Source organism: Nomascus leucogenys, chromosome 5 (genome assembly GCF_006542625.1).
Source record: "Nomascus leucogenys isolate Asia chromosome 5, Asia_NLE_v1, whole genome shotgun sequence".
NCBI classification, from domain to species: Eukaryota; Metazoa; Chordata; class Mammalia; order Primates; family Hylobatidae; genus Nomascus; species Nomascus leucogenys.
Window position 1 is genome coordinate 37,341,615 of NC_044385.1, and position 26,684 is coordinate 37,368,298.

Genomic DNA, 26,684 nt, shown 5'->3' on the forward strand with positions numbered 1-26,684 from the left:
CTCACAGCCACAAATGAATCCCTGTTTTCCTCTTAACCAGCACTAGAAAAGCAGAATGGCACTGGGTGTGCTTGAGATAACCATGAAAATTGGACTTGCATTTTCAAATGCAGTGAAGTTCCACCACAGTGATACTCGCTAGCTAGGTCCAGTAAATACTGCTTAACTTAGTAGATAAGCTCCAGCTCAGCTCTGGTACACTGCAATACTCAGGATGAGAGGGCTAGGCATGGTTCAGTCTATTTACTTTTCATGGGAGAATGAAGTGATTAGGTAATTTGTAATAAATTCCTCAGCTGTGCAGAATTTCTGCAGAGGCACTATTAATTTGATTAATAAGGAAGAAGCCATCTGACATTTCCTTTTGGTGTGCCGTATATTCTCATAAGCTCTGTGTGGTTTTGAACCAGGGGCGGTAGAAGAGCATTTTCAGGGTGTTCTAGGCCTGTAACAAAATTGCTTAAGCAACTAGACTGGTTTCTTTTGTGCTAGGAAGTCATTTGCAATGGAAAGATTTTCCTGTTGTCATTTCTGCTGTTTTGGTTGCCAGAGGCCATCTGATCTGAAAAAGGCATGGGCAAATTCTTCAGCCTGGCCTACAAAATTCCCCATGAGCTGGCCTGGTCTTGTCATTCCGTTGGAGTTACTGACCTTTTAGGACAGACAATTATGTGGCATGGAGAGCTGTCCTGTGTATTTTAGGATATTTTACAGCCCAAACAAAACTATCTGTAGACATTTCCAAAGGTCAGCTGGGCGGCAAAATTGCCCCCAGTGGAGAACCACTGCAATAGACTATTGAGTTCCTTGAGGATGTGGACTCTGTATTGTTCTCAGTGTTATTCCCAGAGGCTATCACTGTGCCTGACACACAGTAGGCACTTTACGCCCTTTCAATGAATGTAGCATAGAGCCCAGGCTCATGTTCTGCTAGGCTTCCTCTATACAACACATTCTTCCTTATTGGTGCCCAGTGCTTTCCTTTCTTACCTCTGTGTCTTGACTCTTCCACCTAAACTGTTTTTTTTCTTCCATCTTCATGTATTCAGAAGGCATCTTGATGCCTTCAAGATTTTTTTCCTTCAAGGTTCTGTTCAAACACCATCTTAACCAAAGCTATCCCTGATCACCCAGATGGAATACATCTCAGTATCCCCTGGACTCCCTAAGACTTGTTATCTCTGTTTCTTTTATGATATCCAACTTGTTCTGAGCAAGGTAATATAATCTAGTAGATAACAGATCAGACTCTGAATTGGAATTACAGTTCCATCCTTTACTGCCAGTAAAACTAAGGAAAAGTGACTTATTCTTCCTCTCTGAGAGTATTTCCTCATGGGTAAAATGCAGGTAACAACAATTACCTGCAGGGATTAAATGAGATAATGTATTTAGTGGCCATGGCTAAGTTCCTGGCATTTAGGAATGAGTAGCTGTTATTATTATTCTCACTTTGGAATGGAAGTTTCCTACAGACAAAACCAAGTTAATGTTCATCCTTGTATCTCCAGTTTCAAGGTCAATGCCTGATAAATAGTAGGTACTCAATAACTCTATTCATGCACAAACAAAGTTGACACTTCAAGCTGGAAAATTCTCCAGGACAGTAGAGTCATGGACTCTTCCTGTGAAAGAGGAGAAGGAGCCCACTCTGAGCTCCTCATTTTACATAAGGAAAAAACGAAGGCTGGAGGATAAAAATGGCTTGTCCACAGGCACACAAGGTAATAGAAGTCAAAGTCATGTGCCAGCTAGGCCTGCTACCCTCCTAACCACCACAGACCACACTCCTTAGAAGGCCAGTGGAGTCTCCCTCTCTCCTGTTTGCAAAGTGGTGACAAGAGAAACTTACTTCAGCATGTGGGAAAGCTAATTAGAGCTAATTTATTACTTCTCTCAGAACTAGGATGCTGGGTAGAATCTGTTGGAGGTCTGTGCTGCCAAGAGAAATGCTCTTGATTATATTTACACATCTGATTTGAGAAGTACATGGAAACCTAATCATAACTATCATAACATGTTCACTGACTCTCGGTATACTTATCCTGGCTGCATGAGAAGTTTTCCAAGGTGCAGCTTGGGCTGCATCTTTTTCAATTAAGTTCTTCACAGACTATGTCAAACCCTCTCTGAAGCTGTCTGGAGGATTGGACAATGTGCTGGAGTTAGGCAAATTGGATGAGTTTTGGAAAAATACTTACCCTCTCTGAGCTTCTGTTTCCTCCTCTGTATAATGGGGGCAATCGTACCTACCTTGCAGGTTTGATATGATGAAATGTACTATACCTAAGTGGCTTATGCAAGGCCAGGTGCATACAGGAGGCATACATTAAATATTAGGCCCCTCAGTAAATGTTAGCCTAGACCTATGTGTATGTCCAGGTGTTTGCTGTGGAAAACTCGGTCCTGTCCGTGAGTGCCAACACATCTTCAGCCTCATTCTAGGCTCTGCACTTGGGGCGGCATAGAGTTATGGGGCCAGCCTAATGGGGAGATGGCTGGAATACAACTAAGAAGCCGTTTTATTGGAGAATGATGGAGGAAGCATTTGATGTGATGGGTGGAAAGACAACGGACTTAGGCATTACACAGACTTGTATTGGAATCTCAGCTCTAGCACTTTCCACTACGGGATCTTGGGAAACTCACTTAACCTCTCTGAGCTTAGTTTTCTCATCTGCAATATGGGCAGGAGTAATTAACTCACATAGCTGTTGTGAAAAATGAATTTATATTATGCATATAAGAATGCACAGTACATAGTAAGAGCAAAATAACTGAGCATGACGAGGCAGAGGCTGGTCCCAGACTCTGCTAGGCATACAGCACATACTCAGTAAATGTGCTAAATGAGTGAATGATTTGGACAAAATTTACTATAATCTGGAATGAATGGGGAACAGAAAAAGGACACTGGACTAGGAGACAGAACCATATCGGTTGGTATCCCAATTTGACAATTAGACAAACTCACATCTTGCCAAGTCTCAATTTTCTCATCTGTAAAAGAGGGTGATCTTGATAAAGACAAAAGAGTTGACATTGGCAAGGAGAATTTATCAATTGCAAAGCAGACTCTCATGATATTTGAAAAGCATTTAGTATAGCACCCAAAAACAGTAAACCATTCAGTAAATGGCTGACAATAGCTTTAACACCTAAAAGTGCCAGTCATGGGCTTTCCTTGTGAATGAGATATACCAGGATCCCTGCCTCTTTGGAGGAGCAGCAGCAATATCACCCTCCTCCTCTTCATCACCAATGAAGGGATTGGAAAGGTAAGGGTATGTATTCTCCACCTAACATCTGATGACAGAAATGTCATCTGTGGGAAGTATACACCTTTGTGTGTAGGGTGGTCTGTGCTTTAAATGTCCTCATTTGCTCTTCATTTTAAGATATTTTTCATCTTATAGTTTTTTACATTTTGTTTTTGTCACTTTACACCCTTTTTTTGTTGCCACAGCACCTGTCTGTAGAATCGATTTCATCTCTAAAGCATTCTTCTGGTTTCTTGTGGCCTTAGAAAGCATCTACTAGCACTTGGTTAGAATTTTGTAGAAAATGAGAAACAGATTCTGAGTGGAGGCCTGAGGGCTCTTCTGTGAGTAAAATATATGAATGTTGATAGGTGAAATTGCTGAGAGCTCCTTTGCCTGCATTCCACCCATTGACCCTGACCTAGATCCACAGCCCAAATTATGTCTTCTGATGTGGGAATCTGCTCCTTGTGGCCCCCGGTAAGCCACACCTCCTGCCTTTATACCTATGCTTACTTCCTTCCACAGCCCCCTGAGTCCTGGCTGGACCTATGGGTCTCACCAATGGAATGTGTTGGAAGAGTTGTTGTGCTAGCTCCAGACCAAAGCCTTCAGAAGTCTTAGTGGGTCACAAATATATTAATCATTGCTTATCACAACATCCCCCTGAAATAGATATAACTATCTAAGAGGTAATAATAGTTTCATGGGTATCTGGTACTGTTTTAAATCCTTCAAGTGAATTGATTTATTTAATTATCACATCAATCATATGAGATAAATGTTATTACTATATTGTACCCATTTTACAAATGGGAAAACTGAAGCACAGAGAAATTATCTTTCCGAAGATCACACAGCTAGTAAGCTTAGAGCTGGGTTATTTAAACCAGCTCATCTGATTGTAGAACCTGCACATCAATCACTATGCTAAACTTCAGCAAGGTTAAGTGTCTTGCTCAAGGTCACATAGAAGCCATGGCAAAGCTGGGATCCAAACAGGTTTTATGGACTCCACCTCTAACCCTTCTGGTTTATAAGCATCTAAAAGACAGTTTTGCTCTAGGTTTGTCAACAGCTTCACCTAAACACAAAGACAGCTTCTACAAAAAGTAAAAATATGCAGCTTGCAACTGGTGGTCTTTTTATCAGAATTTTATAGAATCCTTCTGTGGTTTCCTTTTCCACATTTAGGAACTGAATTACATAACTGAGTGTATACATGTATGAGTAAGTGTGTATAAAACTATATGCACTACAGGAGTGACAGCTCTCCTAGATCACTTCCTTTCTCTGTGCTCAAGATGTAAGTTTATTTGTTCATTCAACAGACACCAAAGTGTAGGGTATCCAGTCAGACCTTGCTATTTAGGGGACTGTGACTCGGAGCAGGTATTGTATAGTCCCTAAGCCTTAGCTTCCTCATATGTAAAATGGAGTTAACAATTGTATATATCATAATCTACATCATAGGATTCTTATGATAAAATGAAATAAATGAAACGCTTATCAGAATGCCAGATGTTGATGGCAATCAAATACTTTAAAAGTTATTATTATTAATAGTTAAATGATATAATAGAAGAATAGCACTCCTATGATCTGAATGTATATGTTTCCCTAAAACTCATATGTTGAAACCTAATTTCCAATGTGATGGTATTAAGAGGCAGGGACTTTGGGACATAATTAGCTCATGGAAGTGGAGCCCTTATGAACAGATTAGTGCCCTTATAAAAAGAGGCCCCAAAGAGACTCCTCATCCCTTCTCCCATGTGAGGACACAGTGAGAGGTATATCTATGAACCAGGAAGCAGATACTCATCAGACACCAAATCTGCTAAAGCCTTGATCTTGGAATTCCCAGCCTTTAGAACTGTGAGAAATAAATTTCTGTTGTTTATAAGCTATTAAGTTTTGCTATTTTGTTACAGCAACTCAAATGGACTGAGATAACTACCTACTGGTCACTGTGCTTGGTTCTTTGAATGCAGCAAGAAATAGGGCCCATTCCTCATCTTCAAGGGGTCCGCAGTCCCCATTGGGAGAACAACATGTAACGGACAGCTGACCTTGGGTTTGGAGGTGCTGCTGTACCAGAGGGGTATGGTCAGTGTTGTGGAGCCCAGAGGAAGGATTGATTAATTCCTCACTGACAGGAGTGTGAATAAGAAGATGATTTTGGATGTTCCATAGAGAAGGGATGTTTAAACCTGGACTTCATGTTTGGAAAGGGTTTGGAAAAGAAGAAATGTGAAATGGGAAGTATGAAAAGGGAACTTGAAGTACAGAAAAAGGCTGAGCCAAAGCAGGGTGGTGTGACTGGGCCTGGATAGTTTCCAATGAGTAAACACTTTCTGGGAGACTAGGTCTGGACTGGATGGTTAGAGAACAAGAAGCAAGAACTGAGCCCCCTGTTCTGATTTATGTGTGATAGGACTCTAGAGTGTTCAGCCTCCAGATGGAGACTGTAGAGGAATCTGAGATAAGATTCCTAAGTAAAGGAATCTAAGGCCAGATCATAAAGGGTCTTAGGTGTCAAGCTAAAGAGGTGAACTTTATCATATAAACAGGCAGGAGGAATTGACTGAAAAATCCCTTAATATCTATTGATCAATAAATTGATAGACAAACTTAGAGATATATAAATATTACTGAGATATCAATATTTATATGCATAAAGCTATCTCTATATTTTGTTGCCTTGTTCTTTTTTAAAAAATGAGTAGGGTGAGAGCAGGGTCTGCTTGCTCCTTATTCATCGTCATAGCCACAGCACTTAGCAAGGTAACATTGAAAGAACTTGAAAAAACCTTGTACTGGAGTAGACGAATGAATAAGCTATAATCACTATCTTTTGATGTTTGCTGAATGAACCAATGAATTTACATCTTGAATGCAGAGGAAGCCAAGTAGTTTCACAAAGCAGGTGGCATTTAATCTTGAAATTGTAGATGGGTATAATTTAGCCTTGCAGAAGTAAGTGATTACCGGTGACGGGACCACATGTACAGAAAACAATCTCACTGCTCAATGTATAGCAAAGGGTTGAACAGCATAAATTCTGGAGCCAGAGTTCAAGTTCTAGCTCTGCCATTTAATAGCTGGGGCTCTACAGCATGTATCTTAGCCCTCTGTGCCTCAGTTTCCTCATGGGGACAGTAAGAGTACTCATCTTATAGGATTATTGTATAGATGTAATGTTCTTATCACAGTAATACTATTTATGCACAGTTATTGTATATAAATACTGTATATAATAGTATTTGCTATTATTAATACTATTATTGCTGGACTCTGAATGCTGTCGGCAGACTGAACACTCTAAAGTCCTATCACACATAAATCAGTTCTTTCTTCATATATTATATCTGAACAGTCTATATGAGTCTCTTTGACACGAGTCTCTTTGGTACAGATGAAGACCAGACAGTTTGGGAGTCACTTCTGAAGAGAAGAGTGAATGAGTAAACAAAGGTGGATGAGGCAAACAAAGAACATACCGAATATCAGGATTCAGATGGGACTGCTGTATGATATTAATGAACACAGAGATCTGGAGAAACCATGTCAAAGCTTTCCAAGAGAGACCGGGAACAATACCTGGGGAACACCAAAAAGAGAGATGATAAAGAAGGGATGACAAGTCCCTGCAGGCCTGGACCAAGTGCAACACAGAACAAGCAACAAGACCAAAAGAAAGCACTGTGTCTTGTTAAGTTTCTTTGCAAGGCTTTAAATCAGCAGTGGCTTCCTGGCAGGGTGAGGCAGGGCTCCAACCATGACAGGTTACCCAGAAGTCACCAGAGAAAAATGGAGAAGGAAAGGCTTGAAGAATGAGCATCATCCCTGATGTGATGCGGTTGCCGTAGAGACCACTCTAGACGGTAGCCAGGAAGGGCAGTGCCTGTCCTCAGAGCAGTTAACAAGCTATTAGACCAAACACGAAGGTGCCAGCAGGTGAGTAGAATGAAGCCGCTACATCACAGCTTTCTGTTTGCTAAGATCAAACAGAGGAAGAAACAGCCATAAATCAGCCAGGCCACTGCAGCCATTGAGTCAAGTTCAGGGGAGCATGACAAGATTTCTAACCTGCGAGTCAAAGCCCCGGGACCACGTCCCAGAGGTAGATGCTCAGAAGAGTGATGGTCACATTTTCCCAAACTGGCTTGAGGGTTCAAACAAGGTTAAAACAGAACAAAACTGCACCACTAGCAAACATACAGACAGTAACTAAGAATGTGGGAAATACAAGCTGAAGAGAGTGCAGGAAGGCAATAAACACGAGATTTTACAACGTGGTCCCAACATTCAGACAAAACTGAAGACACAGCAGGGCTTTGTAGCAAGCAGGATACATGCTTCTAGAAACATTCACTGCTTAGTTTAAGATGGTGAACCTGGCTTTGAAACTTTCTCAGGGCAAGTGCTTTGGTTCTACTGGACTGCCTCTTCAGGAAAGTGTCCAGAGAGGGCAAGCTCAACTACCTACTGAATCTCCAAACTAAGCACTGAAGATAATCCCTCCAGATGAGCCATTTATTGTGTGGTTATGCCTGCTCTCTGAAGAGGTGTAAGGCCCCTTGGGTCTGCTCTGTCATCTACAAGTATGTCTATTTGCACAGATAGGTGGTGACTTAACGCCCAAGTTCCTTATGTCTGGTTCTTGACTACCTGGAGCCCTACCTCCTATCTCCCCTCACACCTGAGCTATATTTAAAACATCACACCTTGCTGCCTTTGAACATGTTCTTTTTCAGCTTATAGCTCTTTTCAGCTCTTTTTCAGCTTAGGCAATTTCTACCTTGCTCTATGACTCAGCTCAAGGGCCATGTCATTCATTCATTCATCCACTCATTCATTCTTTCAACAAGAACTAAATGCTTCCCAAGTACCTGATACCTTCTGGGAGTCCTTCCTCCATGCTTCTGTTATACCTGCACTTCCTGCTAATGAAACATACTGCTCTGGGACAGGATTGTTTATTAATGTGTGTCTAGCTCATTAGATTTTAGATTCCTTGAGGGCAGATTGTGTCTTGCTGACAGACTAGCATAGTTTTTAGAATTAAGCACATAGCAGGTGCTCAATAAATAATTATTAAAGGATGAATAAAAGAATAAATGAATGAACTGCATTTCAAATTCTATCCAGGTTGCCATATTCTGAAGGGAATTCTCCAAGCCATCAAGTTGGCCTGGGATGAAACGTTCTCGTGTGCATTACTTAATAAAAAGAGCTCTGGGTCAAATGAAAAATTTAAAGTCAATATGAAATTGATCCTCATCAGCACTTTCTCCTCCAAACATATAGACAAAAGGACATTTCTGAAACATATATATTAGTGTTGCATTTTCTGCTCCACAGACTCAGCGATCGTTGTCACTGCTAAGTCCAGCTCTCATTAATTTATGGGGCATCCAGCATAATCAGCAACAGGCTTCTTGGCAGCATAAATCAGTGACCAGCCTCGAATTTGGGAAAGTCTCGAAGCTGGAAACAGAATAATTTTCTTTCTTGCTCTTTTTTGTTAGAAGTCACTGAGCACTATTTAAACTAAGCTCAAGACCTTTAGACTGAATGTTCAAGGACCCACCAAGATCATCAGCCAACCTGTCCTCTTCAACTGTGCAGGGAAAGAGAACATAGGCAACCATAACACATCTGGATAGTACCTTCTTAGGAACTCCTGTCGCACCTTTACTCAGTTTAGTAGCCATATAAATAACGATGTCCCCAGAAGGAGAAAAAAAGGAGGCAGCTGAGGAGAAAAACAAAATTCCTACTGGAAGAAACACGATGCAATGAAAAAGCCAGATGTATCAGGTGTGACAATCTTGTGCACAGTACCTGGCACACATATGTGTTCATCACTTAAGGTGATTGTTGTGATGATCTGTTGAGGCTGGCTTCAGACAGAACTGGGAAAATGATTCAGGACCTCATGTTGAAGAAGCAGGGTGACAAGTCACAGCGTCTTGGGCTGCATTTCCTTTTTTTCTGATTCTGTAGCATTGCACAGTGTCACAGCCTGAGTGCTCTCTCACCCAGACACATCTGATGGTACACTATGATCCCTTTGCCTTCTATTATTTTGCTTGGATATCTGTCTTAGAACATTTAGTTTAGGATTTTTCACATTTCTCCTAGTTGACATGCAGGCTGGACATAGAGTGGGCCTCGATTGCTTAGAAGCCAAACTGAACTCACCAAGAAAAGAAGACAGGAGAAACTTCTCAAGAGGAATGTCTCCAAATTGCAGGTGAAGGTCACAGGGAAGAGATGCCTCTGGGCTAAAACTTCAGGTGGTCCTAGTAATGGTACTATGGGGATAGGGATAGCGATGGGAAATGAAGCATGGAGAGGATTATGAAAAGTTGCAGTGAGGAAGGGGCTTTATCCCAAAGTGCACCCCTCCAAGCTTGGTGGGAAGGGTCTAGGTGTGCGTGTATATATGTGTGTGTGAATATGTATGTATAGAGATATGTATATATGTGTTAAATACTTGAAAATATGATTACATTTAGTGTCACAGTGATACTATAAGGAAGATATTATTTCTTTTACAAATGAGGTTCAGAGTGGTTAAGACACATGCCCACAGCCACAGAGCTGGTTATTAGAAGAGCCAGGACTTGAACCCACTGCCCCAGTTTTGAATTTTTTAATCAGTTCAGTTGCCTAGTTTTGAAAGCCAACTAAAGTTAAGATTTGTACCCTCTGTCCCAGCTAAGGAAATTGTTGTGGGTGCCCTGAGTTTGCGTAAGTCTTAACCATTATGATACACTCTGTTCTCCACCCTGCAGCTCCCTCTGGATATGACACAATTCTAGGACATTCCCACACACACCCTTTGGCTGTCCCCACCTGAAGCACTTGGGATAATTCTCTCCATCCTGAGTCAGTCCTAGTCCAAAGTCATTCTTCATTCTGCTTCATTTTTAAAAAATCCTAATTGATTTATTTTTTATAATTACAAAAGTTACACATACTCATCATTGTATCAGACTTAGAAGAACAAAATATAAACAGAAAAATAAAAGCCCTTATTATACTGCTATGTAGAGAGGTTCACTCTTAATATCTTAATGCACTGTCTTTAGTCTTTTTGAGTGTCTATAATTACACACCTAAACATATGTTCGGAACAAAATTGGAATCCTGTTGTATATAAAGTTCTGAAGCCTATCTTTATGTCCATATGCCAATAACAACAAGAAAAATTCTTTAGAAATATGTTTTATTTAATGACTGCATTATTTAAGTGTGAAGAACTTCAGTAAAATCTTTTTCTTATTTTTGGAAATTTTGGTTATTTGCCTTTTGTCCACATTGCAACTAATGTGGAAACAAATTTTTGTTCACAAATTTTTGTTATTTCTATTTTTAGGATCGAATACCATAAGAAGAATTCTGGACTGAAGAGTTATGAAGTCATTTCAGACACTTCCAGATAATTTTTGTTAATTAAATTCTCACCGGTTGAGTTCCATTCTACACTGGAAGAGCATTTTTCCTGGAAAGGCTCCTCAAAATGGTAACAAAGGGTAATTCTTTTAGATGATCTTGCATTTGTTTGAATGGGGACTGAGTTTAATCAAACATGTTAGGAAGACTATGTCTGTTTCACTTTTTAAAATTATTTTTGATGGACACAATAATTGTATATATTTATGGGGTACAGGGTGATATTTTGATACATGTATACAATGTGTAATGATCGACTTAGGGTATTTAGCATATTTCTCACCTCAAACATTTATTATTGTGTTGGGAATGTTTAAAATCATTTCTATTTGAAATTATGCAATAAAATATTATCTATAGTCACCCTACAGTGCTGTAGAATACTAGAACTTTTTTCTCCTATCTAGTTGTAATTTTGTATCCATTAACCAAATTCACTATTCCCTCCTCCCTCCATCCTTCCCAGCCTCAGTAGCCACAGTTCTACTCTCTACTTCTATAAAATAAGCTTTTTTAGCCTCCACATACGAGTGAGAACATGTGATGTTTGTCTTCCTGTGCCTGGATTATTTCATTTAATATAATGTCCTCCAGGCTTATCCATTTTCCTGTGAATGACAGGGGTTTGTTCTTTTTTATGGTTGAATACTATTCCATTTTGTATCTATATCTCATTTTTTATCCATTCATCTGTTGATGAATACTTAGTTTGATTCTGTCTTGGCTATAGTGAATACTGCTACAATAAACATGGGAGTGCAGACATTTCTTCATCTATGTCATTTTTGTCCTGGGCACATAGCTAAGCTACATTTACATTCCCCTAACAATTAAATTGGGCCATATAACTGAATTCTAGCCAATGGAATATGGGTGGAAGGGCTGTCTGCCATTTCCACAAATAGTCCCTCAACATCTCCCAAGTATGATCTTCCTCTCTCTTTCCCCGTCTTCAGAGACCTTAGAGGCCACATGTTGAAGATGATGGTGACACAGATAAGATGGGGAAACCTAGCTTTCTGAATGGTTGTATTAAGTATCATAATTAACTTTTTAAAATCATGTTGTTGGTTAAGGCAGCTAGCACTACTCATCCTAACAAATACAGTGAGTGTCTGATTTACTCAATGGTCCCCAAACTAAGAAGCCTCAGATGGCACTTTGTGTATCTAGCCATTAATCTGCAGTTGGCCAGCATGCCCTTTCACAGAGGCCTGTGGGGATCTGTAGCTCCTAAAAATCAAGCCTAGTTTTCAGCACACAGTAGGGTTTATGTGGGTGTGGGCTTATGTGTATTTATGGAATGAATGAAATCTTACAAGAGCGCAGTGACTCCACCTGGCTGACACCTATGCAAGATTCACTCTGCCGTTTGAAGAGGATCCTCCATTGGCCTCTGTCCCCTGCTGCAGTTAAGAGCTTCATCCCCAGAACAAGCCCATTGCAACTATATAAGGCAGCTGTACACTGCTTCCCCATCACAAAAGCCCAAATGCAGGGAACAGCCCTTCTGAACAGAGGCTGTTGCACAGAGGAAAGTGGAGTTTCCCAACACAGTCATTTCTCTTCTCCTTCTGACGCTAATTACAGTTTGCTAAATGTAAACTGGCGAAACATCTCGCCCACCCAACAGTTCCAGAAATGGGCCCATTGTATTCATTGTAACCTAGGAAGAGAAAGCTGTTCTTCCTTCTAAGTCTTTTGTCTGTTTCCCCCGCCCTCCCACCCCCCCAGTACCTTTGGCAAACACAGAGAGGTATGCTCATAGAAGAGGTGAGTTTGGAACTGCAAATCCTCCCAGCCTCAGGACCTCTCTTTTGGTTGCCTGCTCGGCTACAAAGCTGGAGGTCTAAAGTGGAGGTGTGCAGAAGACACCATCTGGCTGGTAGGGGGTCTAATTACACATGTGTGCAGCCCTATGCGGCAGTCTGGGAATGCAATTATACAACTAATTATATTGAAACAACAAACTTGAGCTTCCATGAAGGGCCCCCGCCCATAGAACCATCATGTTGTCATTTTCATACACTGTCACTCCTTTCTTCTGTTCTAGCTTCACTTGTTGACTCTTCTCTCCCTATTAAAATCCTCCTCTTTTCAGGACACCATCAAGAGTCACCTCCTCAGTGAAGCCTTCCATGGTTTCATACCACCCATCCCTATCTGAATGAATGTATCTTTGTTCTCCGTTATCCCAGTATTTTGCCTGGGCTTCTGTCACACTACTTTCAATGTCTATACCTCAGTTATCAAATCAAAAAACAAGAGTCATCAGTCTCTAAGGTCCTTGCAAGCTTTGAAACTTTATATTTTTGTCAATTACAACTGAATAAAGCTGAAAAACTTATTATTTATGGATACTTACAAAGCACCATATAACTCTTTCAGATATTTTAAAAGAATAATGTTTGCAAAAGACTCCAAATCAATGTATTAAATTGAAATCCAGTATCAAAACAGCCGTTAAAGTGCTCTTTTGAAATTGTACATATCAATAAAATTTCAGAATATAAAAACCTCTGTTTTACTTGTTGAATTCTTAGGAATAATAACTAAATGGTTTTAAAATATTAGTAGAAAGACAGTGGCTTTGAAATAAGAAGAATGGAGTTGGAGCATAAATTGCTTCTAGTTGAATGACCTGGGCATGAGATTTATCATGTCTTTGCACCTCAGTTTCCCTATCTGGAAAATGGCAGTAATGCTGACTTTACTTCACTTAAGCTGTTGAGTAGATTAAATTAGACTGTGCACATGAAAGCACTTTATAAATAACAAAATACAGTGTTTGTATTAGAGTAATCAAAAGCCCCAAGTGAGTCTCTCCCTATCCTAAGGAACACTGCCACTACTGCTGGGTTAGACATCTCAGATTCCCAGAATCAGGCACAACAATATTCACTGCTTCTCTGTCTATAGAATAACGATCTTTCAATAAAAATCTCCAGAGACTTTCTAACAGTCATAATAACTTTAGCAACTCTTCAGTGGGTACCTACCTTCTGCTAAACATTTGCTAGGCATTTGCCGCATAAACAGAAGGAAAGAATTAGCCAGGCAGCCAGGCATAGGGTCAAGTCCCAGATTTGCAAATAAATATTTATGTGATCTTGAGAGAATTGCTTCACTTTTTGAATCTTTGCTTCCTTATCTATAAATCAGATATGACAGTACCTATTACGAAGGATTGTTTTGAAAATTAAAATGTGAAAACCCACTTAAACTATGCAGATACAATACATGACATAGCAGGCACTCAACAAATATTAGCCCCTTTCCCTTTGAGCACCAAGACTCTAGAATTCCACAGTATAAAACATTCATATAAATAGATGTGTGGGGGATGATGGGTGGCTTCTAGCAGGGTGATGTCAGGGAAAGATTTAACCAGAATCTCCATTGCAATATCACATTGGGCCCCTGCATGCGTCTTTCACCCACTGTGCTCACACCACAATATTTTACAGTGAACATTTAATTTGTTCTATATAAGGAAAGATTATTCTCAATGATGCATGTGATAAATATGCTGGCTTTAAACCTTTTAGAAATATTAAAGGTTTTACAGCTCAATGTTTGACAGGCTTGATTAATCCCTTCCCCACAGAAATATTCAGGAAGATAGCTGTGGTTGGGTTTTAAAGCTCCAAGAGCGTTCTTTGATAAAGGTAAAGAAAACGTAAAGAGCCTTTAAAACGAGAGATTCTTGTGCCACACAAAATAGACAAAGAATAGGAAGACCCACAATGCTGCACAGTATGATAGAGAGTTGGAAGTCAGTGTGTGGGTGGGGTGAGGGGAAGCAGTGCTTTAAAACCTCTCTCCTTTAGAGGAGTTTTTAAATGAAAGGCACACATCCAGCCTGTCCACAGGACATTAGTCTAAGAGTTTTCTTCTCTGCTGGATTCCAAAATGGACGATGTGGGAGGGGGCACAGGGCAGACCAATGACAGTACAAACTTCAGAGAGGAATGAAATGGAATGTACCATGGCCCCTTCTCAGAGTCCTAGACTATAGAACAGCCTCCTACGTGCTTGTTCAGTTACCAGAGCTATTTCTTGCACAGACCTCTTCAATTCCCCCACTGGATGTTGAGCTCCTCTAAAGAAAAGGAAATATGTTTTGGCTAATTTCTCCCCTCAGCATCTAGCCTAGCTTTTGTACATAATAGGTGCCTCATAGGTGTTAAGCAGATAGAGTTGGCCTTTAATAAACCCTCTACAAAACTGTCTAATAACATAAGTAGTGAAAAAACTCCTACTTAAGAATGATGCTTACAAAATTACTAATAGATTCTACCTCCCTTCACCCCATGAAACAAAAGAAAACAGAGACAAAACCATGGAGACTTACTAATAAAACCTCACTCAGCAAACACCTATTGAGCACTATTACTAACCTAGGTGAGCTGGACATGGTTTCCAGCCTCCTTGCCTGGTAAAAGAAACCTGTCAGCATTGTGGTAGCTACTATAATGGAAGCATATTTGGAAAACCATGTAAGACAAAGGAAGGTACACCGAACCCAGTGTTTTTGTCCATGGGAGATGTTAGAAAAAGCTTTGAGAATGAATGCCAGACACTGAAGCCGAATGTTCGAGGACAATGCAAAGAGAGATTAAGGAAAGATATACACTATATCATGCATACAGTTTTGATCTGTGAACTTCCATTGCAACTCCAAATAGAACGCTTGCTCTGTTAATCAACCTCCCTCACAGAATCTCAGAGTGTCAGCCCACTCTGCTCTGAGGTTTTCTTTGATATCCAGGTCAATCTCTAATGCCAAGCCCTCTTCTATTTTTATGGAAGCATTTCCCAACAAGAACCACCACAAGATATGGGGCAAAGGTGTAATTCAATTACGTGACTTAATCAATTCAAATGGCTAATGTACAAGAATCTCAGGATGTCATCCAGCTTTCAACTGACGGCGAATAATTGTTCCATAATTTCTTAATTCTCCCACAAGACAGTTTAAATTAAAGGATGTCAATTTGCAAAGCCAGACTGCATTGTATTCTTAAATTGGGCCTGAAATAGCCACACGATGAAGGGTAATAAGGCAGAGAGCACAGCCTAGAGTGCCTGGTGCTGTGCAAAATTGTTTAATACGGTCAGACCCTTTAATCTTCATATCTATTGATGCAGAAAGCAGCATATTTCTGTCACTTATGATAAGAAACATTACTTTTTAAATTCCTTGGTGAGGCCTGCAGATCTTAGGCAGCCAAGATAGCAGGACTCTCTATTTCTCTTTCTGTGAACATTTCTTTTTTCCCTTAAATTGGTTTTATTCTAATCCATTTAGTCTCCAATCTAAGTCAGAGACAAGTAACCCTGAATGGAACCACACAGGAGGGGGACAAAGGCATGCGCCTTTCAGTTCTTAGATTCTGCTGGCTACCGCCTCATTGAATAAGTCAGTGATTAAACAAATAATGAACCTTGGGGTATTAACTACAGGAGAGGCAGTTCCGGAAAGGATGAGTATTGGAGCCGATTTTGAAAGAAACAAAATCACGCTCAAAAGTGGAGGAGAAGGTATTGGGAGGGGATGATTGGAAGTGTTTTCATGAAGTAGCCAAGCATTTTACTCACCAGTGTCCTAGAAAACAGTTCAGTCAATGTGTCCAGGCTGGGTGGGGGCGATCCTGGTGAAAGGTGGGGGCCCAGGGTCTGGACTGAAGAAGCTGGATGATGTCTTCCCAAGATTGCCAGGGCCACGAGTCAGGAATCGTCATGGAGAGAAGCCAAAGAAATAGCTGCAATGAAAAAACGATGTCAATTTTGAAGGCAAACTAAAGGATCAAGAGGATAAAGTACAATGGTCATCACAATGGAGTTTGAAGTGAATGGTTCAGGGTGAAGTGTACGATTTGAAAGAGCGCGTGGTACATGTAGGGTAGGCGGTCATGGGGCACAGAGAGCCACAGGACGTGTGCTGGGCTAAACAAAAGGGAACTTGTGAGGGTCTCTGTGCCTAGCACTGTGCTAGGCTATGGGAAGGACATGAATAAAAGCAAACATGCTCATTCATCTTTATTTTAAAATGTTGGACTAGGTTATACATACACAGGCTAAAATTTAAACGGTACAAATTGTATATTTTTCGCTTGGATGAATCTATCTGTAGGATAAATACCTTAAAGCAGAATTATTGGATAAAGAAAACATATATTTTAAATTTTGATAGATATTGTCAAATTACCATTCAGAAAGTTCATACAATTTTACATGCTCTTCAGAAAATGTATGAAGGAATGCCTTTTCCATATCCTCATTGCTATAGTTTGGATGTTTGTCCCCCAAACCTCATGTTGAAATTTGATACCCAGTGTTGGAGGTGAGGCCTAATGGCAGGTGTTTGGGTCACGTGGGTGGATCCCTCATGAAGAGCATGGTGCCAACCTCACAGTAATGAGTGGGTTCCTGCTCTGTGAGTTCCTATGAGAGCTGGTTGTCAAAAGGAGCATGGCACCTCCCTCCCCTCTACCTCTTGTTTCCTCTGTAGCTGTGTGATCTTTGCAGATGCTGGCTCCTTCTCCCCTTTCACCATGAGGAGAAGCAGTCAGAGGCCCTCTTCAGAAGCAGATGTTGGCACCATGCTTTCTGTATAGTCTGCAGAACTGTGAGTCAAATAAACCTCTTCTCTTTATAAACTACCCAGTCTCAGTTATTCCTTTATAGAAACACAAACAGATCAAGGACAGAGCTACTCACAGATGTTTATCTCAATAGATGTTAGATTATAAGCCATAATGATGCTAATATTAAGTGAATTATCATAGCATTTTAAGCATAGTTTTTAGTTTTTATATATACTAATCCATTTATTCCTAACAGCAAACCACTGATGTTGGTACTATTATAATTGTCATTAAACAGATAAAGAAACAGAAGTATAGAGAATGTAGAAAAATTGCTTATGACCACAGCTATGAAGGGCAGAGCCAGGATACTAGCCCTGGCACCCTGCAGTCCCTTGAAGTCCATACTCTTAACTGTTAGCTCTCATTTCAGGCAGTGGCTTATTATTGATGGTATATGTTATAACAGATACACACAAATAGGAAACCTGAGGGGTGTATGTGTGTACAGGAAATCAAACAGAGAGACCAGTTCTTTCTATTTTAATGAAAGCAGACACAGGCTATTAACTGGGGAAATGTTGGGCTATAGTGATTGATAAGCAGAACTCTTAAGAAGAAAACATTAACAAAATATGTTCTTACTTTTTTTTCTACCCCTTTCACTAGAAAAAATTATTCTATATTGATGATGTGTTAGAAAGTCAGAGCTGCAAAATTGAAAGTATGGTGTGGCCAAAAGCACATGGCACTTTAAGTAACCCAGGCCTGAGTTCAAGTCCAAATTTAACTACTCTTGCTGGATTACCTGAGAAATATTACATTAATTATCTGAGCCTCATTTTCTTCAAAAGAAAAAAAAATGAGTCTATAATCCCAGGAAAATATTATGATGACTAAAACCAAAATATAAACAGTACCAATCACTCAACAAATACAATTAATTACAAGCAATTTCTACCCTCCTGTTTAATCTTACTCTTTCTGCTTCTCCTTAAAGACCTCTGCTTTAATCAGATTAGCTTATTTACTTTTTTTAAAACATAGTAGAATTTTCCAGTCAGCTTTCATCTTTGCATTCTGCTTTCTCTTGCTGAAATAATTCATTAAGGAGTCCAGGTCTACATCAAATGCCACCAACTCCAAATTTCCAAGTGGTGTTATAGCCTACCATTCTTTTTTTTTTTTTGAGACGAAGTCTCCCTCCATCACCCAGGCTGGAGTGCAGTGGCATAATCTCGGCTCACTGCAACCTCCACCTCCCAGGTTCAAGCAATTCTCCTGCCTCAGCCTCTGGAGTACCTGGGATTTTAGGTGCGTGCCACCACGCCCAGCTAATTTTTGTGTTTTTAGTAGAGACCGGGTTTCGCCATGTTGGCCAGGCTGGTCTCAAACTCCTGACCTTGTGATCCACCTGCCTTGGCCTCCCAAAGTGCTGGGGTTACAGGCATGAGCCACTGCACCCAGCATATTCTGCTACTCTTAACACATTTATCATCATACCCCCAGCAGTTAACAAATTCTTTACTATGTACCAGGCACTGTTCTAAGCCCTTTGTATACTTCATATCTCATTTAACATTTCATAACTCATTTAACACTGTCTGTAAGTCACAGCTGCTGCTGTTATCACCTCTTAGACACTGTCACGAATGGCAGTCACTATTTGCATGTCTTCTCTGCACAGCTGGACTGAGGGATCTAAAGAGCAAAGATGCCATATTACACTGAAATATTAGTGTAATATTTAAACTTGTAGACTTTGGACTCAAAGAACCTGAGTTCTACTCTTGGTCCTGATCCTACCAGCTATGTGATATTTGACAAGTTACTGAATCTCTCCAGGCATGTATTTTAATTTGTAAAAGGGAGTGCTGATAATACCTACTTCAAAGTGTCATTGTGAGGCTTGAGTTTGCAGATGTCAGAATTTGAAACAGTGGTTGGCAAATGGTAAGTTTGGAAAATGTCAGCTTTTATTACTTAAAAACATGCAGAAGGTTTTCAACAGGTGCTCATCACTACTTCGTTTTCTTTTTTTTATCACCACCTTACATATGCTATTCCCTCTGCCTTTACTGCCTCCTCCCACCCTCACACATCATTCTACGGCCCACTTGAAGAACTCAAGGTCTGGGACTTCAAGATCAGCTCCAGTATCTCCAAAGCCTTCTTTGGTACTTTTCTTTCCAGGAAGAGCTTCTTCCATTGCACTGTCTATTACCCTTTATACCCAGTTTTTTTGTACCACTCATCTCATCGAGCCTATGCTGCAATTCCTTATGGCAATTCCTGCTCAGAATTGTGGGCTCCCTGCACATGGGGACTATGTCTTAATCCCTAATACTTAGCACACTACTGAAATAAGCCAGGTACTCACTAAGTGTCTATTAAATGAATAAATTGATGAATTAAACATAAAAACCCGAATGATAACAGAAGTCACCAATTCTTAACTCACTACTGTATAATTTACTGAAAAGTCCTTCAATCTGCCAGTCAACGCATAGAAAAGACACTGTGCTAAAACTAAATGTTTTATAAAAATAGATGGGAGAGTGATGGAAGGAACTAGTTGCATTCCTATCAGTCACATATTCACTCACCACACTGGCAAGCTATTGATGCTTTAGTGATAGACATTGCAAAATGATAGAATCACCGGTAATCTATAAACTCAAGACATTAACAGACTCTGTTTGCTGCTCAGATATAAGCAGAGCATTATGGAGAGAAGATAATAATTAACTCATAAGGAGAGGGGCAAGTAAACATTCTATTAAAAGGAGAAAAATCCCAAATGAATATAATCTCCTTCCATTACATTATAAGCATTAAAATTAATGGTGTTGGTTTTTCTGTGGTTTGATTAGTCATTGTATTTAACAAGCTGAAGTTAACTTCATAGGGAAAAAAATACATTAAATGTGCGAGTGTCTCAGGAAACTTCATTTTCTGAGTGAATAGCCAAGTTGATGCACATCACCAGAATGTCTGACAATCAGTTTTCCATACTGGTATGTTCTAAATAGGAAAAGAAACCAACTCTTCATTTAAATTATATTGCAAATCACTTCTTGCCTGCTGAATGGCATTCAGCTGCAGTAGGTGGCTTTCACCGTAGGGCTCCGACCACGACAGTGGATGATTAATGCTAATTTGAAATGTTTTCTTTGAGTGGGGGATGGGCACACTATCTCGGTTCATATGAGGCTGAGGAAATTTTATGGTGGGTGACTGACTCAAAGGCCAACAGCATATTTGCCATCAGATAAAAATGCACATTCACAAACATACCGAGACAAGTCAATTACTCCCTGATTCACCATTCCCTGGGTCCCTTTGTGTAAAGAAACCTATTTATACTCCCCATCAGATGGATATACAGAATCATAGTAAACAAGCCCTCAATTCCACTATTCTATACTGTATTTCCCAGGGCACCTTCCATTGTGGAAGTCATTAGTTTTGTTCTTTTTGTTCCTGATTTATCAAAACAGACATTTTGCTAGTGACTTCAGTTTTACTCCTAGACACCAAACGGTTAGAAGACACAATTTTTGGCCAATTGAAAAAAGAAACTAAATGTGCTTTGCAATCTTTTGGTGAGGGTGACTAAGAATTTGTTCTTCTCTACCTTGATGACTAATTGATAGATAAATATAAAATCAGTGCTCAAAAGCTTATTATTCTTTCCCCCTTTCTTACTTTAATTGTTCAAAGAAACAAACCTATCCTTGTGTTTTATCACCAATAGAATAGACTTAAATCAGATAGTGTACAAATGAGAAAATTAATCTGCATCAACATCTGAAAAAATATATAAATTAAATTAATACGTGCATCATATTTTACTTGTCAAATTAGTAATACTCTTTAAAAAGTAGATAATACTTAGTGTGGGCAAGGGTTCTGGGGACAGATTCTCCTACACTCCTCTGTGGGTAGCCCTGTTCCTAGGTGCCCATTCACAGGGAGCATGCCCATTGCACATTGGTGTCATTGATAGTAAGGAGTGTGTGATGGATAGTTGGCAGTGACTGAGCTCAGAACGTCTGGCATGGAATCCTGCCTCTAGCACATTTTACTGTATTATCCTGGGTGAGTTTCCTTCCTTTCACGAGCTTGAGTTTCCTACTTTTCTGGGTTATGGTGAGTATTTGAGGTAAACTAACTTGCAGCACAGTGCCTGTCATAAAGTAGGCACTCTATAATCAAGAACTATTACTGCAGTGTCTTTGAAACCTGTTTCTGCGCTTTCAGTGTTTTCCTACTATGCTGGGCATGATCATCAGTAAGTACTTGAGCTATTGCTTATCAGTATGTCTAACAGGCTAATTTATATATGCATAAATATCCAGTGTGACATAGGACCATATTTTCTGTTATGTATGTATAAGTCAGTGTGTTTCAATAGCTGAAAGCTAATTTCCACACAGGTCTTGACCTTTAAAATTATTGAATATGCTGTTCAAGTGACAGGATTCTTTCTATACCTGACACTGATTTGCAAAACTAGGTATCTAAAAGGCTAAAACATATTTTTTATGAACAAGACAACAGTGTAACAAGCATGGGAATATGTCACTAAGCCTGACTACAGCAAAGTCTTGATGGCTATCAAAGGACCAGCCTTCTGCCCCGTATGCTCCCAGAACAGCTCAGGATCTTTATGCAGGGGAGCTATGGACAGGTCTCTGAGAAAAGCCCAAAGGCCCAGTGAGTCTGAGGCACTCTGCACATAGATTGGAGAATTGGTTCTCAGACTGGCTGCATATTGGAGTCCCCTGGGGAACTTTATATATTAATGAAGTGCTGGCTCCACCCCAACCTAGTGAATCACAGTCTATGTGGGTGAGCTTGCACATAGGAAATTTTCTACAAGCTCCTCAGATTCACAGATAGTAGCACAAATGGGGGCGGGGAAAGAAATCACTGGAGTAGAGGAGTGTTCTGATTGGCTGATGATCATTCAAAGCGGTGGGCTTTCTTCTCATAAGAAGGATGAAAAGTGAAGAAGAAACAAGAGGAAACACAGAATCCAAGAAAGAAGAGATAGAAAGCAGGAAAAGTGGCATGGAGCCCATGGTCGAGTAGGAGGAGCAAGTGGTGATTAAGACCGGGGTGAGGGGTGCTTCCTGAGGACTCTGGAGGATCTTAAGAGGTCTCAGCGATTGGAGTTAGGGGACTGGAGCCATAGCATATCTGTAGTCTGGAAACGAGAGTTTGGACAACAGCCACACACATGCACACCATCTCTCCAGTCTTTGAGGGGGTAATACCACACCTGGGGAATAAAATGTGGATTATCAGGAATGTGCATGTGGATAAATTGAGAAAAGAGAGTCACTTCTGCCACTGGGTCTGTGACCCCAACTCTTCACCTCTAGCTAACCCATCCCTTTCATACCTCCATGCTGTCCCATTTTCTTTTCTTTCTTCTCTTTTTTTTGCTTTGCTTTTCTTTCTTTTTTTTTTTTTGGCCGGGTCTTCCTCTGTTGCCTAGGCTGAAGTGCAGTGGCACAATCTTGGCTCACTGTAGTCTTGAACTCCCAGGCCCAAACAATCCTCTTCCATCAGCCTCCCAAGTCATTGGGACCCCCAGCATGCACTACTATGCCTGGCTAATTTTCAAATTTTTGAAGAAACAAGGTATCCCTATGTTTCCCAGGCCAGTCCCAAACTCCTGGTCTCAAAGGATCTTCCCAAAGCTCTCTGGGATTACACGCATGAGTCACCATGTCTTTCTATTTTCTGTTTTTTTCACCCTAAAAGTTATTTTCTTCACCACCATGCAAAGACCATCAAATATTACACCCTGTGTAAAATCTTTCTTGATATCTTCTGGCACAATGGACTGTATCTCTATTCAGTTAATGAGTATTTCTCTCTGAACACACTGTGCATTTTCATAGTCACAACTCATCACATTATATTAATCTGTGGCTTAAATATATACCCTTGCCAAAGACTTCATGACTAAAACACCAAAAGCAATGGCAACAAAGGCCCAAATTGACAAATGGGATCTAATAAAACTAAAGAGCTTCTGCACAGTAAAAGAAACCATCATCAGAGTGAACAGGCAACCTACAGAATGGGAGAAAATTTTTGCAACCTACTCATCTGACAAAGGGCTAATATCCAGAATCTACAAAGAACTCAAATTTACAAGAACAAGACAAACAACCCCACCAAAAAGTGGGCGAAGGACATGAACAGACACTTCTCAAAAGAAGACATTTATGAGGCCAACAAACATGAAAAAAAGCTCGTCATCACTGGTCATTAGATAAATGCAAATCAAACCACAATGAGATACCATCTCACGCCAGTTAGAATGGCAATCATTAATAGTCAGGAAACAACAGATGCTGGAGAGGATGTGGAGAAATAGGAATGCTTTTACACTGTTGGTGGGAGTGTAAATTAGTTCAACCGTTGTGGAAGACAGTGTGGCGATTCCTCAAAGATCTAAAACTAGAATTACCATTTGACCGAGCAATCCCATTACTGGCTATATACCCAAAGGATTATAAATCATGCTACTATGAAGACACATGCACACATATGTTTATTGTGGCACTATTCACAATAGCAAAGTCTTGGAACCAACCCAAATGCCCATCAATAATAGACTGGATAAAGAAAATGTGGCACCATGGAATACTATGAAGCCATAAAAAGGATGAATTCATGTCCTTTGCAGGGACATGGATGAAGCTGGAGGCCATGATTCTCAACAAACTAACACAGGAACAGAAAACCAAACACCGCATGGTCTCACTCATAAGTGGGAGTTGAACAATGAGAACACATGGACACAGGGAGGGGAACATCACACACCGGGGCCTGTCAGGGGTTGGGGTCTAGGGGAGGGATAGCATTAGGAGAAATATTTAATGTAGATGACGGGTTGATGGGTGCAAGAAACCACCATGGCACGTGTACACCTAGGTAACAAACCTGCACGTTCTGCACATGTATCCCAGAACTTAAAATATAATAAAACAAAACAAAACAAAATACATATGCCCTTGCACCTGCATCCTCAATCCTTAGTGTTTTTCTATGTTATCTTTGGTCTCTGCTGCAGCACCCGGCACACAGTATAAATTCGATATTTAAAAACAAAAACAAAAACAGAGCCTATGGCACCATAGTAGACATCTATGAGGTTAGTCTGAATAGCATCCTTTTCGTAGTTTAGAGAATCGTCCCACCTAGCCCATCCTATGGGATTCTGGAGGAACTATCAATCACAGCGACTTTGAGTAGCAACTTTCTATCCAAACCTTCCCAGAAGGACCTCTTCACTCACTCACCCCATGCAATTAGGCACATCTGATAGCCTTTGCTTACAATCAGATGATAATGATAATAGCAATTAATGCTTTTTGAATACTTATGATGACCCAGGCACTGTTCTAAGTGCTTTTCATTTATTAACTCATTTAATCAGCGCAACCCCATGACGTAGGTCACTATTAATGTTATTTTCAAGCAAGGAAACTGAAGCACAGAGAAGTTAATAACTTATCCAGGGTCACTCAGCTGGTAAATACTGGAGTTTGGCTTAAACTCAGGCAAGTTGTCTCTGAAGTCTGTTCTTTTTTACCTTATTCTACTCTCAAAGATTCTCACCTGATTGTCCCTTTGTGCTTCTTCAGCTATTTTTGTTTTCTTCTATTCTAACACATACAATACATTGCAGTAGACTGTTTACTTGCTAGTCTATCATCACTAGACAGTGAATTCCTTGAGACTGAGACCCTGTCTGGTGTCTGTGAATCCCAGGAACCCTGGACAATTCCTGACAGACAGTAGATATAAATCATGTATTTCCAAACTGTTGAAACTGCAGAAACATTCATAGAACTTAGCAACTTTTCCAACCTTCTCTGGCAACAATTATTTTATTTCATTGGTTCTCCAACTTTAATTAGCATCAGAATCATCTAAATGGCTTGTTAAAACATGATTGCTGGGCCCCACCCCCACCCCTAGAGTTTTTGCTTCAGTAAGCCTAGGGTGTCACCTGAAAATGTGCATTTCTAGCAAGTTCCCAGGTGCTGCTGCTGCTGCTGGTCTGAGTGAATATTGCAGAGAGATTCACAAAGGTAAACACCCTGCCTTATTTAATCCTCACAGTCATCTTTCTCAAAAGATACTAAGGTGCTCAAGAAAATATTATATTTCAGGGGTAGATATGAATAGCTCTGGGACTAAAGGGAATTTTAACCTTTTCTGTTCAGGAGCCTGAAAGAAGCATATAATACATATCACAGTCATTTACTAACAACTCAGTCAGAGGCTGGCTTTACTTTCTAGGAGAGAAAATATGGAAATCACGTAAGTTAGCAAATGACATTTAGAGCATAAGCCAAAATCAAATGGTGTATTTTTTGTTCTAGATACTCCGGAGGCAACTCAATCAATTGTCAGTGTACTGTGTACTTTTCACTGGAATTCTCTGTGCCTGGCCATCAGGATACAGTGAGGAGCCAGGCAGCCCTGGTCCCTGCCCTCAGGAAGCATACAGTCTATCAAGAAAGGCCAGCAAGAGACAAGTAAACATATAAGGAAATAAAATAATTAAGATCAGGAAATGCTGTAACAAGAAAATAAACAGCATGCTAAAATGAATAATGGGGTGGCAGGGGTGTTACAGCAAGTAGCTAGTCAGACATAAACAGGGCAGGAAAGGCTCCCGCCACCATCAGGAATGTCAGGCGACCATCAGGTGATGGTCAGGAGGTTGTTAACTGTCTCTCTGAAATAATAATTGGTTGCAGCCAGTGCCAGGGAAAGGCAGGCTCTCTATAGATAGGAAAAACCTGAAACTGGTGATCAGTACCTTCCTGATAAGATCTCAGGAGGTGGGTGAGAGGGCTCATACCTGAGCACTAAGAGGCAAAATGGCAGCGTTTTAACTTATATATGGCCTCCTAGGTACATCCGGCTGGGGAGGGAAGAACGCCTCAATTAAGCATGCATGCAACTCAGTAAACACACTGTGCATGCTCTCCCAAGCACTAGCAGGCCACTGCGCATGTGGGCAGCCAGGCCCAAGGGAATAATTAGGGGAGAAGGGACACTTGTCCCTGGAAGTATGCCAATGTATAAGACCCCAGGTCGAAAGGTCAAACCCCACACGTCTCCTTCAAGTTGCCCACTTGGGCCTCTTCCAAGTGTACTTTCCTTCCTTTTGTTCTTGCTCTAAAGCTTTTTAATAAACATTCATTCCTGCTCTACAGTTTGCCTCTGTCTCTCCTTCAGCTTTCTGTCCCTCAGTCAAATTCTTTCTTCTGAGGAGGCAAGAATTGAGATTGCTGCGGACCTGCATGGATTTGCCACTGCTAACAGG

The 26,684-nt window shown here is 40.4% G+C and overlaps 1 protein-coding gene across 1 annotated transcript in view; it reads right to left on the bottom strand.

The window, feature by feature from the left end:
- The window catches only part of DAB1 (DAB adaptor protein 1), a 1,266,417-nt gene that overhangs the window by 891,910 nt on the left and 347,823 nt on the right, over positions 1 to 26,684 (bottom strand). The window contains exon 2 of the mRNA XM_003265137.3: positions 16,329 to 16,492. The gene's annotated coding sequence lies outside the window, so the exon portion shown is untranslated. The remainder of the gene's footprint in view (positions 1 to 16,328; positions 16,493 to 26,684) is intronic.